This window comes from Gorilla gorilla, chromosome 18 (assembly GCF_029281585.2).
Source record: "Gorilla gorilla gorilla isolate KB3781 chromosome 18, NHGRI_mGorGor1-v2.1_pri, whole genome shotgun sequence".
In the NCBI taxonomy this organism is placed as follows: domain Eukaryota; kingdom Metazoa; phylum Chordata; class Mammalia; order Primates; family Hominidae; genus Gorilla; species Gorilla gorilla.
This window is the reverse complement of record NC_073242.2, coordinates 120926073-120947047: the sequence shown is the minus strand read 5'-3', so window position 1 is coordinate 120947047 and position 20975 is coordinate 120926073. Positions and strand designations below refer to the sequence as shown.

Sequence of the window (20975 nt, the reverse complement as noted above, 5' to 3'; positions counted from 1 at the left end):
ACCTGGGCCCTGGACCTGACCCTAAAACAAGCCTAACCCTGCGCCCTGGCCCTGACCCTAAAACAACCCTAACACTGGGTCCTGGACCTGATCCTAAAACAAGCCTAAACATGGGCCCTGGCTCTGACCCTAAAACAAGCCTAACCCTGGGCCCTGGCCCTGACCCTAAAACAAGCCTAAACCTGGGCCCTGGCCCTGACCCTAAAACAACCCGAACCCTAGGCCCTGGCCCTGACCCTAAAACAACCCTAACCCTGGGCCCTGGCCCTGACCCTAAAACAACCCTAACCCTGGGCCCTGGCCCTGACCCTAAAACATCCCTAACCCTGGGCCCTGGCCCTGACCCTAAAACAACCCTAAACCTGGGCCCTGGCCCTGACCCTAAAACAACCCTAAGCCTGGGCCCTGTCCCTGACCCTAAAACAAGCCTAACCCTGCGCCCTGGCCCTGACCCTAAAACAACCCTAACCCTGGGTCCTGGACCTGATCCTAAAACAAGCCTAAACATGGGCCCTGGCCCTGACCCTAAAACAATCCTAACCATGGGCCCTGGCCCTGACCCTAAAACAAGCCTAACCCTGGGCCCTGGCCCTGACCCAAAACAACCCTAACCCTGGGCCCTGGCCCTGACCCTAAAACAACCCTAACCCTGGGCCCTGGTCCTGACCCTAAAACAACCCTAACCCTGGGCCCTGGCCTTGACCCTACAACAACCCTAACCCTGGGACCTGACCCTAAAACAAGCCTAACCCTGGGCCCTGGCCCTGACCCTAAGACAACCCTAACCCTGGGCCCAGGCCCTGACCCTAAAACATCCCTGCCCCTGGGCCCTGGCCCTCACAATAAAACAAGCCTAGCCCTAGGCCGTGCCCCTGTCCCTAAAACAACCCTAACCCTGGGCCCCGACCCTAAAACAAACCTAACCCTGGGCCCCGAAACTAAAACAACGCTAACCCTGGGCTCTGACCCTAAAACAACCCTAACCCTGGGCCCTGGCCCTGACCCTAAAACAACCCTAAACCTGGGCCGTGGCCCTGACCCTAAAACAACCCTAACCATGGGCCCTGGCCCTGACCCTAAAAGAAGCCTAACCCTGGGCCCTGGCCCTGACCCTAACACAACCCTAACCCTGGGCCCTGGCCCTGACCCTAAGACAACCCTAACCATGGGCCCAGGCCCTGACCCTAAAACAACCCTAACCCTGGGTCCTGGCCCTAAAACAACCCTAACCCTGGGCCCTGACCCTAATACAACCCTAACAACGGGCCTGACCCTAAAACAATCCTAACCCTCGGCCCCGACCATAAAACAAGCCCAACGCTGGGCCCTGACACTAAAACAAGCCTAACCCTGGGCCCTGACACTAAAACAAGCCTAACCCTGGGCCCCAACCCTAAAACAAGCCTACCCCTGGTCCCGGACCGTAAAACAACCCTAACCCTGGGCCCCGCCACTAAAACAACCCTAACCCTGGGCCCCGACCCTAAAACAAACCTAACCCTGGGCCCCGAAACTAAAACAACGCTAACCCTGGGCTCTGACCCTAAAACAACCCTAACCCTGGGCCCTGGCCCTGACCCTAAAACAACCCTAAACCTGGGCCCTGGCCCTGACCCTAAAACAACCCTAACCATGGGCCCTGGCCCTGACCCTAAAAGAAGCCTAACCCTGGGCCCTGGCCCTGACCCTAACACAACCCTATCCCTGGGCCCTGGCCCTGACCCTAAGACAACCCTAACCCTGGGCCCAGGCCCTGACCCTAAAACAACCCTGCCCCTGGGCCCTGGCCCTCACAATAAAACAAGCCTAGCCCTGGGCCATGCCTCTGTCCCTAAAACAACCCTAACCCTGGGCCCTGGACGTGACCCTAAAACAACCGTAACCCGGGGCCCTGGCCCTGACCCTAAAACAACCCTAACCCTGGGCCCTGGCCCTGACTCTAAAAAAACCCGAACCCTGGGCCCTGGCCCTGACAATAAAACATCCCTAAACCTGGGCCCTGGTCCTGACCCTAAAAGAAGCCTAACCCTGGACCCTGGCCCTGACCCTAAAACAAGCCTAACCCTGGGTCCTGGCCCTAACCCTAAAACAAGCCTAACCCTGTGCCCTGGCCATGACCCTAAAACAACCCTAACCCTGGGCCCTGGCCCTGACCCTAAAACAACCCTAATCCTGGACCTTGGCCCTGACCCTAAAACAACCCTAACCCTGAGCCCTGGCCCTGAACCTAAAACAATCCTAACCCTGGGCCCTGGCCCTGACCCTAACACAACACTATCCCTGGGCCGTGGCCCTGACCCTGAAAGAACCCTAACCCTGGGACCTGGCCCTGACCCTGAAACATCCATAACCCTGGGCCCTGGCCCTGACCCTAAAACAAACCTAACTCTAGGCCCTGCTCGTGACCCTAAAACAGCCCTACACCTGGGCCCTGGACCTGACCCTAAAACAAGCCTAACCCTGCGCCCTGGCCCTGACCCTAAAACAACCCTAACCCTGGGTCCTGGACCTGATCCTAAAACAAGCCTAAACATGGGCCCTGGCTCTGACCCTAAAACAAGCCTAACCCTGGGCCCTGGCCCTGACCCTAAAACAAGCCTAAACCTGGGCCCTGGCCCTGACCCTAAAACAACCCGAACCCTGGGCCCTGGCCCTGACCCTAAAACAACCCTAACCCTGGGCCCTGGCCCTGACCCTAAAACAACCCTATCCCTGGGCCCTGGCCCTGAACCTAAAACATCCCTAACCCTGGGCCCTGGCCCTGACCCTAAAACAACCCTAAACCTGGGCCTTGGCCCTGACCCTAAAACAACCCTAAGCCTGGGCCCTGTCCCTGACCCTAAAACAAGCCTAACCCTGCGCCCTGGCCCTGACCCTAAAACAACCCTAACCCTGGGTCCTGGACCTGATCCTAAAACAAGCCTAAACATGGGCCCTGGCCCTGACCCTAAAACAATCCTAACCATGGGCCCTGGCCCTGACCCTAAAACAAGCCTAACCCTGGGCCCTGGCCCTGACCCAAAACAACCCTAACCCTGGGCCCTGGCCCTGACCCTAAAACAACCCTAACCCTGGGCCCTGGCCCTGACCCTAAAACAACCCTAACCCTGGGCCCTGGCCTTGACCCTACAACAACCCTAACCCTGGGACCTGACCCTAAAACAACCCTAACCCTGGGCCCTGGCCCTGACCGAAAGACAACCCTAACCCTGGGCCCAGGCCCTGACCCTAAAACATCCCTGCCCCTGGGCCCTGGCCCTCACAATAAAACAAGCCTAGCCCTGGGCCGTGCCCCTGTCCCTAAAACAACCCTAACCCTGGGCCCCGACCCTAAAACAAACCTAACCCTGGGCCCCGAAACTAAAACAACGCTAACCCTAGGCTCTGACCCTAAAACAACCCTAACCCTGGGCCCCGGCCCTGACCCTAAAACAACCCTAAACCTGGGCCTTGGCCCTGACCCTAAAACAACCCTAACCATGGGCCCTGGCCCTGACCCTAAAAGAAGCCTAACCCTGGGCCCTGGCCCTGACCCTAACACAACCCTATCCCTGGGCCCTGGCCCTGACCCTAAGACAACCCTAACCCTGGGCCCAGGCCCTGACCCTAAAACAACCCTGCCCCTGGGCCCTGGCCCTCACAATAAAACAAGCCTAGCCCTGGGCCGTGCCGCTGTCCCTAAAACAACCCTAACCCTGGGCCCTGGCCGTGACCCTAAAACAACCGTAACCCGGGGCCCTAGCCCTGACCCTAAAACAACCCTAACCCTTTGCCGTGGCCCTGACCCTGAAAGAAACCTAACCCTGGGACCTGGCCCTGACCCTAAAACAACCCTAACCCTGGGCCCTGACCATAAAACAACCCTAACCATGGGCCTAACCCTAAAACAAGCCTAACCCTGGGCCCCAACCCTAAAAAAAGCCTACCTCTAGTCCCGGACCGTAAAACAACCCTAACTCTGGGCCCCGACCCTAAAACAAACCTAACCCTGGGCCCTGACCCTAAAACAACCCTAACCCTGGGCCCTGGCCCTGACCCTAAAACAACCCTAACCCTGGGCCCTGGCCCTGACCCTAAAACAACCCTAACCCTGGGCCCTGGCCCTGACCCTAAAACAACCCTAACCCTGGGCCCTGGCCCTAACCCTAAAACAACCCTAACCCTGGGCCCTGGCCCTGACTCTAAAACAAGCCTAACCCTGGGCCCTGGCCCTGACCCTAACACAACCCTAACCCTGAGCCCTGGCCCTGACCCTAAAACAACCCTAACCCTGGGCCCTGACCATAAAACAACCCTAACCATGGGCCTGACCCTAAAACAAGCCTAACACTGGGCCCCGACCATAAAACAAGCCTAACCCTGGGCCCTGACACTAAAACAAGCCTAACCCTGGGCCCTGACACTAAAACAAGCCTAACCCTGGGCCCCAACCCTAAAACAAGCCTACCCCTGGTCACGGACAGTAAAACAACCCTAACCCTGGGCCCCGACCCTAAAACAAACCTAACCCTGGGCCCCGACCCTAAAACAACGCTAAATCTGGGCTATGAGCCTAAAACAACGCTAACCCTGGGCCCTGGCCCTGACCCTAAGACAATCCTAACCCTGGGCCGTGGCCCTGACCCTAAAACAACCCTAACCCTGGGTCCTGGCCCTAAAACAACCCTAACCCTGGGCCCTGACCCTAAAACAACCCTAACAACGGGCCTGACCCTAAAACAAGCCTAACCCTCGGCCCCGACCAGAAAACAAGCCCAACGCTGGGCCCTGACACTAAAACAAGCCTAACCCTGGGCCCTGACACTAAAACAAGCCTAACCCTGGGCCCCAACCCTAAAACAAGCCTACCCCTGGTCCCGGACCGTAAAACAACCCTAACCCTGGGCCCCGCCACTAAAACAACCCTAACCCTGGGCCCCGACCCTAAAACAAGCCTAACCCTGGGCCCCGAAACTAAAACAACGCTAACCCTGGGCTCTGACCCTAAAACAACCCTAACCCTGGGCCCTGGCCCTGACCCTAAAACAACCCTAAACCTGGGCCCTGGCCCTGACCCTAAAACAACCCTAACCATGGGCCCTGGCCCTGACCCTAAAAGAAGCCTAACCCTGGGCCCTGGCCCTGACCCTAACACAACCCTATCCCTGGGCCCTGGCCCTGACCCTAAGACAACCCTAACCCTGGGCCCAGGCCCTGACCCTAAAACAACCCTGCCCCTGGGCCCTGGCCCTCACAATAAAACAAGCCTAGCCCTGGGCCGTGCCCCTGTCCCTAAAACAACCCTAACCCTGGGCCCTGGCCGTGACCCTAAAACAACCGTAACCCGGGGCCCTGGCCCTGACCCTAAAACAACCCTAACCCTGGGCCCTAGCCCTGACTCTAAAAAAACCCGAACCCTGGGCCCTGGCCCTGACAATAAAACATCCCTAAACCTGGGCCCTGGTCCTGACCCTAAAAGAAGCCTAACCCTGGACCCTGGCCCTGACCCTAAAACAAGCCTAACCCTGGGTCCTGGCCCTAACCCTAAAACAAGCCTAACCCTGTGCCCTGGCCATGACCCTAAAACAACCCTAACCCTGGGCCCTGGCCCTGACCCTAAAACAACCCTAATCCTGGACCTTGGCCCTGACCCTAAAACAACCCTAACCCTGAGCCCTGGCCCTGAACCTAAAACAATCCTAACCCTGGGCCCTGGCCCTGACCCTAACACAACACTATCCCTGGGCCGTGGCCCTGACCCTGAAAGAACCCTAACCCTGGGACCTGGCCCTGACCCTGAAACATCCATAACCCTGGGCCCTGGCCCTGACCCTAAAACAAACCTAACTCTAGGCCCTGCTCGTGACCCTAAAACAGCCCTACACCTGGGCCCTGGACCTGACCCTAAAACAAGCCTAACCCTGCGCCCTGGCCCTGACCCTAAAACAACCCTAACCCTGGGTCCTGGACCTGATCCTAAAACAAGCCTAAACATGGGCCCTGGCTCTGACCCTAAAACAAGCCTAACCCTGGGCCCTGGCCCTGACCCTAAAACAAGCCTAAACCTGGGCCCTGGCCCTGACCCTAAAACAACCCGAACCCTGGGCCCTGGCCCTGACCCTAAAACAACCCTAACCCTGGGCCCTATCCCTGACCCTAAAACAACCCTAACCCTGGGCCCTGGCCCTGAACCTAAAACATCCCTAACCCTGGGCCCTGGCCCTGACCCTAAAACAACCCTAAACCTGGGCCCTGGCCCTGACCCTAAAACAACCCTAAGCCTGGGCCCTGTCCCTGACGCTAAAACAAGCCTAACCCTGAGCCCTGGCCCTGACCCTAAAACAACCCTAACCCTGGGTCCTGGACCTGATCCTAAAACAAGCCTAAACATGGGCCCTGGCCCTGACCCTAAAACAATCCTAACCATGGGCCCTGGCCCTGACCCTAAAACAAGCCTAACCCTGGGCCCTGGCCCTGACCCAAAACAACCCTAACCCTGGGCCCTGGCCCTGACCCTAAAACAACCCTAACCCTGGGCCCTGGCCCTGACCCTAAAACAACCCTAACCCTGGGCCCTGGCCTTGACCCTACAACAACCCTAACCCTGGGACCTGACCCTAAAACAAGCCTAACCCTGGGCCCTAGGCCTGACCCTAAGACAACCCTAACCCTGGGCCCAGGCCCTGACCCTAAAACAACCCTGCCCCTGGGCCCTGGCCCTCACAATAAAACAAGCCTAGCCCTGGGCCGTGCCCCTGTCCCTAAAACAACCCTAACCCTGGGCCCTGGACGTGACCCTAAAACAACCGTAACCCGGGGCCCTGGCCCTGACCCTAAAACAACCCTAACCCTGGGCCCTGGCCCTGACTCTAAAAAAACCCGAACCCTGGGCCCTGGCCCTGACAATAAAACATCCCTAAACCTGGGCCCTGGTCCTGACCCTAGAAGAAGCCTAACCCTGGACCCTCGCCCTGACCCTAAAACAAGCCTAACCCTGGGTCCTGGCCTTAACCCTAAAACAAGCCAAACCCTGTGCCCTGGCCATGACCCTAAAACAACCCTAACCCTGGGCCCTGGCCCTGACCCTAAAACAACCCTAACCCTGGGCCCTGTCCCTGACCCTAAAACAAGCCTAACCCTGGGCGCTGGCCCTGACCCTAAAACAACCCTAACCCAGGGCCCTGGCCCTGACCCTAAAAAAACCCTAACCCTGGGCCCTGGCCCTGACCCTAAAACAACCCGAACCCTGGGCCCTGGCCCTCACCCTAAAACAACCCTAAAACTGGGCCTTGGCCCTGACCCTAAAACAACCCTAACCCTGGGTCCTGGACCTAATCCTAAAACAAGCATAAACATGGGCCCTGGCTCTGACCCTAAAACAAGCCTAACGCTGGGCCCTGGCCCTGACCCTAAAACAAGCCTAAACCTGGGCCCTGGCCCTGACCCTAAAATAACCCTAACACTGCGCCCTGGCCCTGACCCTAAAACAACCCTAACCCTGGGCCCTGACCCTAAAACAACCCTAACCCTGGGCCCTGGCCCTGACCCTAAAACAAGCCTAACCCTGGGCCCTGGCCCTGACCCTAAAACAACCCTAACCCTGGGCCCTGGCCCTGACCCTAAAACAACCCTAACCCTGGGCCCTGGCCCTAACCCTAAAACAACCCTAACCCTGGGCCCTGGCCCTGACTCTAAAACAAGCCTAACCCTGGGCCCTGGCCCTGACCCTAACACAACCCTAACCCTGTGCCCTGGCCCTGACTCTAACACAACCCTAACCCTGAGCCCTGGCCCTGACCCTAAAACAACCCTAACCCTGGGCCCTGAACATAAAACAACCCTAACCATGGGCCTGACCCTAAAACAAGCCTAACCCTGGGCCCCGACCATAAAACAAGCCTAACCCTGGTCCCTGACACTAAAACAAGCCTAACCCTGGGCCCTGACACTAAAACAAGCCTAACCCTGGGCCCCAACCCTAAAACAAGCCTACCCCTGGTCACGGACAGTAAAACAACCCTAACCCTGGGCCCCGACCCTAAAACAAACCTAACCCTGGGCCCCGACCCTAAAACAACGCTAAATCTGGGCTATGAGCCTAAAACAACGCTAACCCTGGGCCCTGGCCCTGACCCCAAGACAATCCTAACCCTGGGCAGTGGCCCTGACCCTAAAACAACCCTAACCCTGGGCCCTGGGCCTGACCCTAAAAGAACCCGAACCCTGGGCCCTGGCCCTCACCCTAAAACAACCCTAACCCTGGGCCGTGGCCCTAACCCTAAAACAACCCTAACCCTGGGTCCTGGCCCTAAAACAACCCTAACCCTGGGCCCTGACCCTAAAACAACCCTAACAAAGGGCCTGACCCTAAAACAAGCCTAAGCCTCGGCCCCGACCATAAAACAAGCCTAACCCTGGGCCCTGACACTAAAACAAGCCTAACCCTGGGCCCTGACACTAAAACAAGCCTAACACTGGGCCCCAACCCTAAAACAAGCCTACCCCTGGTCCCGGACCGTAAAACAACCCTAACCCTGGGCCCCGCCACTAAAACAACCCTAACCCTGGGCCCCGACCCTAAAACAAACCTAACCCTGGGCCCCGAAACTAAAACAACGCTAACCCTGGGCTCTGACCCTAAAACAACCCTAACCCTGGGCCCTGGCCCTGACCCTAAAACAACCCTAAACCTGGGCCCTGGCCCTGACCCTAAAAGAAGCCTAACCCTGGGCCCTGGCCCTGACCCTAACACAACCCTATCCCTGGCCCTGGCCCTGACCCTAAGACAACCCTAACCCTGGGCCCAGGCCCTGACCCTAAAACAACCCTGCCCCTGGGCCCTGGCCCTCACAATAAAACAAGCCTAGCCCTGGGCCGTGCCCCTGTCCCTAAAACAACCCTAACCCTGGGCCCTGGACGTGACCCTAAAACAACCGTAACCCGGGGCCCTGGCCCTGACCCTAAAACAACCCTAACCCTGGGCCCTGGCCCTGACTCTAAAAAAACCCGAACCCTGGGCCCTGGCCCTGACAATAAAACATCCCTAACCCTGGGCCCTGGTCCTGACCCTAAAAGAAGCCTAACCCTGGACCCTGGCCCTGACCCTAAAACAAGCCTAACCCTGGGTCCTGGCCTTAACCCTAAAACAAGCCTAACCCTGTGCCCTGGCCATGACCCTAAAACAACCCTAACCCTGGGCCCTGGCCCTGACCCTAAAACAACCCTAATCCTGGACCTTGGCCCTGACCCTAAAACAACCCTAACCCTGAGCCCTGGCCCTGAACCTAAAACAATCCTAATCCTGGGCCCTGGCCCTGACCCTAACACAACACTATCCCTGGGCCGTGGCCCTGACCCTAAAAGAACCCTAACCCTGGGCCCTGACCATAAAACAACCCTAACCATGGGCCTAACCCTAAAACAAGCCTAACCCTGGGCCCCAACCCTAAAAAAAGCCTACCTCTGGTCCCGGACCGTAAAACAACGCTAACTCTGGGCCCCGACACTAAAACAAACCTAACCCTGGGCCCTGACCCTAAAACAACCCTAACCCTGGGCCCTGGCCCTGACCCAAAAACAACCCTAACCCTGGGCCCTGGCCCTGACCCTAAAACAACCCTAACCCTGGGCCCTGGCCCTAACCCTAAAACAACCCTAACCCCGGGCCCTGGCCCTAACTCTAAAACAACCCTAACCCTGGGCCCTGGCCCTGACTCTAAAACAAGCCTAACCCTGGGCCCTGGCCCTGACCCTAAAACAACCCTAACCCTGGGCCCTGACCATGACTCTAACACAACCCTAACCCTGAGCCCTGGCCCTGACCCTAAAACAACCCTAACCCTGGGCCCTGACCATAAAACAACCCTAACCATGGGCCTGACCCTAAAACAAGCCTACCCCTGGTCACGGACAGTAAAACAACCCTAACCCTGGGCCCCGACCCTAAAACAAACCTAACCCTGGGCCCCGACCCTAAAACAACGCTAAATCTGGGCTATGAGCCTAAAACAACGCTAACCCTGGGCCCTGGCCCTGACCCTAAGACAATCCTAACCCTGGGCCGTGGCCCTGACCCTAAAACAACCCTAACCCTGGGTCCTGGCCCTAAAACAACCCTAACCCTGGGCCCTGACCCTAAAACAACCCTAACAACGGGCCTGACCCTAAAACAAGCCTAACCCTCGGCCCCGACCAGAAAACAAGCCCAACGCTGGGCCCTGACACTAAAACAAGCCTAACCCTGGGCCCTGACACTAAAACAAGCCTAACCCTGGGCCCCAACCCTAAAACAAGCCTACCCCTGGTCCCGGACCGTAAAACAACCCTAACCCTGGGCCCCGCCACTAAAACAACCCTAACCCAGGGCACCGACCCTAAAACAAACCTAACCCTGGGCCCCGAAACTAAAACAACGCTAACCCTGGGCTCTGACCCTAAAACAACCCTAACCCTGGGCCTTGGCCCTGACCCTAAAACAACCCTAACCCTGGGTCCTGGACCTGATCCTAAAACAAACCTAAACATGGGCCCTGGCTCTGACCCTAAAACAACCCTAACCCTGGGCCCTGGCCCTGACCCTAAAACAACCCTAACCCTGGGCCCTGGCCCTGACCCTAAAACAACCCTAACCCTGGGACCTGGCCCTGACCCTAAAACAACCCTAACCCTGGGCCCTGGCCCTGACCCTAAAACAACCCTGCCCCAGGGCCCTGGCCCTCACAATAAAACAAGCCTAGCCCTGGGCCGTGCCCCTGTCCCTAAAACAACCCTAACCCTGGGCCCTGTCCCTGACCCTAAAACAAGCCTAACCCTGGGCCCTGGACCTGACCTTAAACAACCCTAACCCTGGGCCCTGGCCCTGACCCTAAAACAACCCTAACCCTGGGCCCTGGCCCTGACCCTAAAACAACCCGAACCCTGGGCCCTGGCCCTCAAACTAAAATAACCCTAAAACTGGGCCTTGGCCCTGACCCTAAAACAACCCTAACCCTGGGTCCTAGACCTAATCCTAAAACAAGCCTAAACATGGGCCCTGGCCCTGACCCTAAAACAACCCTAACCCTGGGCCCTGGCCCTGACCCTAAAACAACCCTAACCCTGGGCCCTGGCCCTGACCCTAAAACAACCCTAACCCTGGGCCCTGGGCCTGACCCTAAAAGAACCCGAACCCTGGGCCCTGGCCCTCACCCTAAAACAACCCTAACCCTGGGCCGTGGCCCTAACCCTAAAACAACCCTAACCCTGGGTCCTGGCCCTAAAACAACCCTAACCCTGGGCCCTGACCCTAAAACAACTCTAACAACGGGCCTGACCCTAAAACAAGCCTAACCCTCGGCCCCGACCATAAAACAAGCCCAACGCTGGGCCCTGACACTAAAACAAGCCTAACCCTGGGCCCTGACACTAAAACAAGCCTAACCCTGGGCCCCAACCCTAAAACAAGCCTACCCCTGGTCCCGGACCGTAAAACAACCCTAACCCTGGGCCCCGCCACTAAAACAACCCTAACCCTGGGCCCCGACCCTAAAACAAACCTAACCCTGGGCCCCGAAACTAAAACAACGCTAACCCTGGGCTCTGACCCTAAAACAACCCTAACCCTGGGCCCTGGCCCTGACCCTAAAACAACCCTAAACCTGGGCCCTGGCCCTGACCCTAAAACAACCCTAACCATGGGCCCTGGCCCTGACCCTAAAAGAAGCCTAACCCTGGGCCCTGGCCCTGACCCTAACACAACCCTATCCCTGGGCCCTGGCCCTGACCCTAAGACAACCCTAACCCTGGGCCCAGGCCCTGACCCTAAAACAACCCTGCCCCTGGGCCCTGGCCCTCACAATAAAACAAGCCTAGCCCTGGGCCGTGCCCCTGTCCCTAAAACAACCCTAACACTGGGTCCTGGCCGTGACCCTAAAACAACCGTAACCCGGGGCCCTGGCCCTGACCCTAAAACAACCCTAACCCTGGGCCCTGGCCCTGACTCTAAAAAAACCCGAACCCTGGGCCCTGGCCCTGACAATAAAACATCCCTAAACCTGGGCCCTGGTCCTGACCCTAAAAGAAGCCTAACCCTGGACCCTGGCCCTGACCCTAAAACAAGCCTAACCCTGGATCCTGGCCCTAACCCTAAAACAAGCCTAACCCTGTGCCCTGGCCATGACCCTAAAACAACCCTAACCCTGGGCCCTGGCCCTGACCCTAAAACAACCCTAATCCTGGACCTTGGCCCTGACCCTAAAACAACCCTAACCCTGAGCCCTGGCCCTGAACCTAAAACAATCCTAACCCTGGGCCCTGGCCCTGACCCTAACACAACACTATCCCTGGGCCGTGGCCCTGACCCTGAAAGAACCCTAACCCTGGGACCTGGCCCTGACCCTGAAACATCCATAACCCTGGGCCCTGGCCCTGACCCTAAAACAAACCTAACTCTAGGCCCTGCTCGTGACCCTAAAACAGCCCTACACCTGGGCCCTGGACCTGACCCTAAAACAAGCCTAACCCTGCGCCCTGGCCCTGACCCTAAAACAACCCTAACACTGGGTCCTGGACCTGATCCTAAAACAAGCCTAAACATGGGCCCTGGCTCTGACCCTAAAACAAGCCTAACCCTGGGCCCTGGCCCTGACCCTAAAACAAGCCTAAACCTGGGCCCTGGCCCTGACCCTAAAACAACCCGAACCCTAGGCCCTGGCCCTGACCCTAAAACAACCCTAACCCTGGGCCCTGGCCCTGACCCTAAAACAACCCTAACCCTGGGCCCTGGCCCTGACCCTAAAACATCCCTAACCCTGGGCCCTGGCCCTGACCCTAAAACAACCCTAAACCTGGGCCCTGGCCCTGACCCTAAAACAACCCTAAGCCTGGGCCCTGTCCCTGACCCTAAAACAAGCCTAACCCTGCGCCCTGGCCCTGACCCTAAAACAACCCTAACCCTGGGTCCTGGACCTGATCCTAAAACAAGCCTAAACATGGGCCCTGGCCCTGACCCTAAAACAATCCTAACCATGGGCCCTGGCCCTGACCCTAAAACAAGCCTAACCCTGGGCCCTGGCCCTGACCCAAAACAACCCTAACCCTGGGCCCTGGCCCTGACCCTAAAACAACCCTAACCCTGGGCCCTGGTCCTGACCCTAAAACAACCCTAACCCTGGGCCCTGGCCTTGACCCTACAACAACCCTAACCCTGGGACCTGACCCTAAAACAAGCCTAACCCTGGGCCCTGGCCCTGACCCTAAGACAACCCTAACCCTGGGCCCAGGCCCTGACCCTAAAACATCCCTGCCCCTGGGCCCTGGCCCTCACAATAAAACAAGCCTAGCCCTAGGCCGTGCCCCTGTCCCTAAAACAACCCTAACCCTGGGCCCCGACCCTAAAACAAACCTAACCCTGGGCCCCGAAACTAAAACAACGCTAACCCTGGGCTCTGACCCTAAAACAACCCTAACCCTGGGCCCTGGCCCTGACCCTAAAACAACCCTAAACCTGGGCCGTGGCCCTGACCCTAAAACAACCCTAACCATGGGCCCTGGCCCTGACCCTAAAAGAAGCCTAACCCTGGGCCCTGGCCCTGACCCTAACACAACCCTATCCCTGGGCCCTGGCCCTGACCCTAAGACAACCCTAACCCTGGGCCCAGGCCCTGACCCTAAAACAACCCTGCCCCTGGGCCCTGGCCCTCACAATAAAACAAGCCTAGCCCTGGGCCGTGCCGCTGTCCCTAAAACAACCCTAACCCTGGGCCCTGGCCGTGACCCTAAAACAACCGTAACCCGGGGCCCTAGCCCTGACCCTAAAACAACCCTAACCCTTTGCCGTGGCCCTGACCCTGAAAGAAACCTAACCCTGGGACCTGGCCCTGACCCTAAAACAACCCTAACCCTGGGCCCTGACCATAAAACAACCCTAACCATGGGCCTAACCCTAAAACAAGCCTAACCCTGGGCCCCAACCCTAAAAAAAGCCTACCTCTAGTCCCGGACCGTAAAACAACCCTAACTCTGGGCCCCGACCCTAAAACAAACCTAACCCTGGGCCCTGACCCTAAAACAACCCTAACCCTGGGCCCTGGCCCTGACCCTAAAACAACCCTAACCCTGGGCCCTGGCCCTGACCCTAAAACAACCCTAACCCTGGGCCCTGGCCCTGACCCTAAAACAACCCTAACCCTGGGCCCTGGCCCTAACCCTAAAACAACCCTAACCCTGGGCCCTGGCCCTGACTCTAAAACAAGCCTAACCCTGGGCCCTGGCCCTGACCCTAACACAACCCTAACCCTGAGCCCTGGCCCTGACCCTAAAACAACCCTAACCCTGGGCCCTGACCATAAAACAACCCTAACCATGGGCCTGACCCTAAAACAAGCCTAACACTGGGCCCCGACCATAAAACAAGCCTAACCCTGGGCCCTGACACTAAAACAAGCCTAACCCTGGGCCCTGACACTAAAACAAGCCTAACCCTGGGCCCCAACCCTAAAACAAGCCTACCCCTGGTCACGGACAGTAAAACAACCCTAACCCTGGGCCCCGACCCTAAAACAAACCTAACCCTGGGCCCCGACCCTAAAACAACGCTAAATCTGGGCTATGAGCCTAAAACAACGCTAACCCTGGGCCCTGGCCCTGACCCTAAGACAATCCTAACCCTGGGCCGTGGCCCTGACCCTAAAACAACCCTAACCCTGGGTCCTGGCCCTAAAACAACCCTAACCCTGGGCCCTGACCCTAAAACAACCCTAACAACGGGCCTGACCCTAAAACAAGCCTAACCCTCGGCCCCGACCAGAAAACAAGCCCAACGCTGGGCCCTGACACTAAAACAAGCCTAACCCTGGGCCCTGACACTAAAACAAGCCTAACCCTGGGCCCCAACCCTAAAACAAGCCTACCCCTGGTCCCGGACCGTAAAACAACCCTAACCCTGGGCCCCGCCACTAAAACAACCCTAACCCTGGGCCCCGACCCTAAAACAAGCCTAACCCTGGGCCCCAAAACTAAAACAACGCTAACCCTGGGCTCTGACCCTAAAACAACCCTAACCCTGGGCCCTGGCCCTGACCCTAAAACAACCCTAAACCTGGGCCCTGGCCCTGACCCTAAAACAACCCTAACCATGGGCCCTGGCCCTGACCCTAAAAGAAGCCTAACCCTGGGCCCTGGCCCTGACCCTAACACAACCCTATCCCTGGGCCCTGGCCCTGACCCTAAGACAACCCTAACCCTGGGCCCAGGCCCTGACCCTAAAACAACCCTGCCCCTGGGCCCTGGCCCTCACAATAAAACAAGCCTAGCCCTGGGCCGTGCCCCTGTCCCTAAAACAACCCTAACCCTGGGCCCTGGCCGTGACCCTAAAACAACCGTAACCCGGGGCCCTGGCCCTGACCCTAAAACAACCCTAACCCTGGGCCCTGGCCCTGACTCTAAAAAAACCCGAACCCTGGGCCCTGGCCCTGACAATAAAACATCCCTAAACCTGGGCCCTGGTCCTGACCCTAAAAGAAGCCTAACCCTGGACCCTGGCCCTGACCCTAAAACAAGCCTAACCCTGGGTCCTGGCCCTAACCCTAAAACAAGCCTAACCCTGTGCCCTGGCCATGACCCTAAAACAACCCTAACCCTGGGCCCTGGCCCTGACCCTAAAACAACCCTAATCCTGGACCTTGGCCCTGACCCTAAAACAACCCTAACCCTGAGCCCTGGCCCTGAACCTAAAACAATCCTAACCCTGGGCCCTGGCCCTGACCCTAACACAACACTATCCCTGGGCCGTGGCCCTGACCCTGAAAGAACCCTAACCCTGGGACCTGGCCCTGACCCTGAAACATCCATAACCCTGGGCCCTGGCCCTGACCCTAAAACAAACCTAACTCTAGGCCCTGCTCGTGACCCTAAAACAGCCCTACACCTGGGCCCTGGACCTGACCCTAAAACAAGCCTAACCCTGCGCCCTGGCCCTGACCCTAAAACAACCCTAACCCTGGGTCCTGGACCTGATCCTAAAACAAGCCTAAACATGGGCCCTGGCTCTGACCCTAAAACAAGCCTAACCCTGGGCCCTGGCCCTGACCCTAAAACAAGCCTAAACCTGGGCCCTGGCCCTGACCCTAAAACAACCCGAACCCTGGGCCCTGGCCCTGACCCTAAAACAACCCTAACCCTGGGCCCTGGCCCTGACCCTAAAACAACCCTAACCCTGGGCCCTGGCCCTGAACCTAAAACATCCCTAACCCTGGGCCCTGGCCCTGACCCTAAAACAACCCTAAACCTGGGCCCTGGCCCTGACCCTAAAACAACCCTAAGCCTGGGCCCTGTCCCTGACGCTAAAACAAGCCTAACCCTGAGCCCTGGCCCTGACCCTAAAACAACCCTAACCCTGGGTCCTGGACCTGATCCTAAAACAAGCCTAAACCTGGGCCCTGGCCCTGACCCTAAAACAATCCTAACCATGGGCCCTGGCCCTGACCCTAAAAGAAGCCTAACCCTGGGCCCTGGCCCTGACCCTAACACAACCCTATCCCTGGGCCCTGGCCCTGACCCTAAGACAACCCTAACCCTGGGCCCAGGCCCTGACCCTAAAACAACCCTGCCCCTGGGCCCTGGCCCTCACAATAAAACAAGCCTAGCCCTGGGCCGTGCCGCTGTCCCTAAAACAACCCTAACCCTGGGCCCTGGCCGTGACCCTAAAACAACCGTAACCCGGGGCCCTAGCCCTGACCCTAAAACAACCCTAACCCTTTGCCGTGGCCCTGACCCTGAAAGAAACCTAACCCTGGGACCTGGCCCTGACCCTAAAACAACCCTAACCCTGGGCCCTGACCATAAAACAACCCTAACCATGGGCCTAACCCTAAAACAAGCCTAACCCTGGGCCCCAACCCTAAAAAAAGCCTACCTCTAGTCCCGGACCGTAAAACAACCCTAACTCTGGGCCCCGACCCTAAAACAAACCTAACCCTGGGCCCTGACCCTAAAACAACCCTAACCCTGGGCCCTGGCCCTGACCCTAAAACAACCCTAACCCTGGGCCCTGGCCCTGACCCTAAAACAACCCTAACCCTGGGCCCTGGCCCTGACCCTAAAACAACCCTAACCCTGGGCCCTGGCCCTAACCCTAAAACAACCCTAACCCTGGGCCCTGGCCCTGACTCTAAAACAAGCCTAACCCTGGGCCCTGGCCCTGACCCTAACACAACCCTAACCCTGAGCCCTGGCCCTGACCCTAAAACAACCCTAACCCTGGGCCCTGACCATAAAACAACCCTAACCATGGGCCTGACCCTAAAACAAGCCTAACACTGGGCCCCGACCATAAAACAAGCCTAACCCTGGGCCCTGACACTAAAACAAGCCTAACCCTGGGCCCTGACACTAAAACAAGCCTAACCCTGGGCCCCAACCCTAAAACAAGCCTACCCCTGGTCACGGACAGTAAAACAACCCTAACCCTGGGCCCCGACCCTAAAACAAACCTAACCCTGGGCCCCGACCCTAAAACAACGCTAAATCTGGGCTATGAGCCTAAAACAACGCTAACCCTGGGCCCTGGCCCTGACCCTAAGACAATCCTAACCCTGGGCCGTGGCCCTGACCCTAAAACAACCCTAACCCTGGGTCCTGGCCCTAAAACAACCCTAACCCTGGGCCCTGACCCTAAAACAACCCTAACAACGGGCCTGACCCTAAAACAAGCCTAACCCTCGGCCCCGACCAGAAAACAAGCCCAACGCTGGGCCCTGACACTAAAACAAGCCTAACCCTGGGCCCTGACACTAAAACAAGCCTAACCCTGGGCCCCAACCCTAAAACAAGCCTACCCCTGGTCCCGGACCGTAAAACAACCCTAACCCTGGGCCCCGCCACTAAAACAACCCTAACCCTGGGCCCCGACCCTAAAACAAGCCTAACCCTGGGCCCCGAAACTAAAACAACGCTAACCCTGGGCTCTGACCCTAAAACAACCCTAACCCTGGGCCCTGGCCCTGACCCTAAAACAACCCTAAACCTGGACCCTGGCCCTGACCCTAAAACAACCCTAACCATGGGCCCTGGCCCTGACCCTAAAAGAAGCCTAACCCTGGGCCCTGGCCCTGACCCTAACACAACCCTATCCCTGGGCCCTGGCCCTGACCCTAAGACAACCCTAACCCTGGGCCCAGGCCCTGACCCTAAAACAACCCTGCCCCTGGGCCCTGGCCCTCACAATAAAACAAGCCTAGCCCTGGGCCGTGCCCCTGTCCCTAAAACAACCCTAACCCTGGGCCCTGGCCGTGACCCTAAAACAACCGTAACCCGGGGCCCTGGCCCTGACCCTAAAACAACCCTAACCCTGGGCCCTGGCCCTGACTCTAAAAAAACCCGAACCCTGGGCCCTGGCCCTGACAATAAAACATCCCTAAACCTGGGCCCTGGTCCTGACCCTAAAAGAAGCCTAACCCTGGACCCTGGCCCTGACCCTAAAACAAGCCTAACCCTGGGTCCTGGCCCTAACCCTAAAACAAGCCTAACCCTGTGCCCTGGCCATGACCCTAAAACAACCCTAACCCTGGGCCCTGGCCCTGACCCTAAAACAACCCTAATCCTGGACCTTGGCCCTGACCCTAAAACAACCCTAACCCTGAGCCCTGGCCCTGAACCTAAAACAATCCTAACCCTGGGCCCTGGCCCTGACCCTAACACAACACTATCCCTGGGCCGTGGCCCTGACCCTGAAAGAACCCTAACCCTGGGACCTGGCCCTGACCCTGAAACATCCATAACCCTGGGCCCTGGCCCTGACCCTAAAACAAACCTAACTCTAGGCCCTGCTCGTGACCCTAAAACAGCCCTACACCTGGGCCCTGGACCTGACCCTAAAACAAGCCTAACCCTGCGCCCTGGCCCTGACCCTAAAACAACCCTAACCCTGGGTCCTGGACCTGATCCTAAAACAAGCCTAAACATGGGCCCTGGCTCTGACCCTAAAACAAGCCTAACCCTGGGCCCTGGCCCTGACCCTAAAACAAGCCTAAACCTGGGCCCTGGCCCTGACCCTAAAACAACCCGAACCCTGGGCCCTGGCCCTGACCCTAAAACAACCCTAACCCTGGGCCCTGGCCCTGACCCTAAAACAACCCTAACCCTGGGCCCTGGCCCTGAACCTAAAACATCCCTAACCCTGGGCCCTGGCCCTGACCCTAAAACAACCCTAAACCTGGGCCCTGGCCCTGACCCTAAAACAACCCTAAGCCTGGGCCCTGTCCCTGACGCTAAAACAAGCCTAACCCTGAGCCCTGGCCCTGACCCTAAAACAACCCTAACCCTGGGTCCTGGACCTGATCCTAAAACAAGCCTAAACCTGGGCCCTGGCCCTGACCCTAAAACAATCCTAACCATGGGCCCTGGCCCTGACCCTAAAAGAAGCCTAACCCTGGGCCCTGGCCCTGACCCTAACACAACCCTATCCCTGGGCCCTGGCCCTGACCCTAAGACAACCCTAACCCTGGGCCCAGGCCCTGACCCTAAAACAACCCTGCCCCTGGGCCCTGGCCCTCACAATAAAACAAGCCTAGCCCTGGGCCGTGCCGCTGTCCCTAAAACAACCCTAACCCTGGGCCCTGGCCGTGACCCTAAAACAACCGTAACCCGGGGCCCTAGCCCTGACCCTAAAACAACCCTAACCCTTTGCCGTGGCCCTGACCCTGAAAGAAACCTAACCCTGGGACCTGGCCCTGACCCTAAAACAACCCTAACCCTGGGCCCTGACCATAAAACAACCCTAACCATGGGCCTAACCCTAAAACAAGCCTAACCCTGGGCCCCAACCCTAAAACAAGCCTACCCCTGGTCACGGACAGTAAAACAACCCTAACCCTGGGCCCCGACCCTAAAACAAACCTAACCCTGGGCCCCGACCCTAAAACAACGCTAAATCTGGGCTATGAGCCTAAAACAACGCTAACCCTGGGCCCTGGCCCTGACCCTAAGACAATCCTAACCCTGGGCCGTGGCCCTGACCCTAAAACAACCCTAACCCTGGGTCCTGGCCCTAAAACAACCCTAACCCTGGGCCCTGACCCTAAAACAACCCTAACAACGGGCCTGACCCTAAAACAAGCCTAACCCTCGGCCCCGACCATAAAACAAGCCCAACGCTGGGCCCTGACACTAAAACAAGCCTAACCCAGGGCCCTAACACTAAAACAAGCCTAACCCTGGGCCCCAACCCTAAAACAAGCCTACCCCTGGTCCCGGACCGTAAAACAACCCTAACCCTGGGCCCCGCCACTAAAACAACCCTAACCCTGGGCCCCGACCCTAAAACAAACCTAACCCTGGGCCCCGAAACTAAAACAACGCTAACCCTGGGCTCTGACCCTAAAACAACCCTAACCCTGGGCCCTGGCCCTGACCCTAAAACAACCCTAAACCTGGGCCCTGGCCCTGACCCAAAAACAACCCTAACCATGGGCCCTGGCCCTGACCCTAAAAGAAGCCTAACCCTGGGCCCTGGCCCTGACCCTAACACAACCCTATCCCTGGGCCCTGGCCCTGACCCTAAGACAACCCTAACCCTGGGCCCAGGCCCTGACCCTAAAACAACCCTGCCCCTGGGCCCTGGCCCTCACAATAAAACAAGCCTAGCCCTGGGCCGTGCCTCTGTCCCTAAAACAACCCTAACCCTGGGCCCTGGCCGTGACCCTAAAACAACCGTAACCCTGGGCCCTGGCCCTGACCCTAAAACAACCCTAAACCTGGGCCCTGGCCCTGACCCTAAAACAACCCTAAGCCTGGGCCCTGTCCCTGACCCTAAAACAAGCCTAACCCTGCGCCCTGGCCCTGACCCTAAAACAACCCTAACCCTGGGTCCTGGACCTGATCCTAAAACAAGCCTAAACATGGGCCCTGGCCCTGACCCTAAAACAATCCTAACCATGGGCCCTGGCCCTGACCCTAAAACAAGCCTAACCCTGGGCCCTGGCCCTGACCCAAAACAACCCTAACCCTGGGCCCTGGCCCTG

The 20975-nt window shown here is 58.1% G+C and overlaps 1 protein-coding gene across 34 annotated transcripts in view; it reads right to left on the bottom strand.

Moving 5' to 3' along the window:
- LOC115931432 (decreased expression in renal and prostate cancer protein) overlaps positions 1 to 20975 on the bottom strand; it is a 407507-nt gene that overhangs the window by 231390 nt on the left and 155142 nt on the right. For 32 of the 34 annotated variants that reach the window (XR_010131404.1, XR_010131396.1, XR_010131402.1 and 29 more), the window contains one exon: positions 1 to 20975. This exon is cut by the window's left edge and continues 55021 nt beyond it; it is cut by the window's right edge and continues 66969 nt beyond it. The exons of the other annotated variants lie outside the window; for them this stretch is intronic. The gene's annotated coding sequence lies outside the window, so the exon portion shown is untranslated. 34 annotated transcript variants of the gene reach the window in all.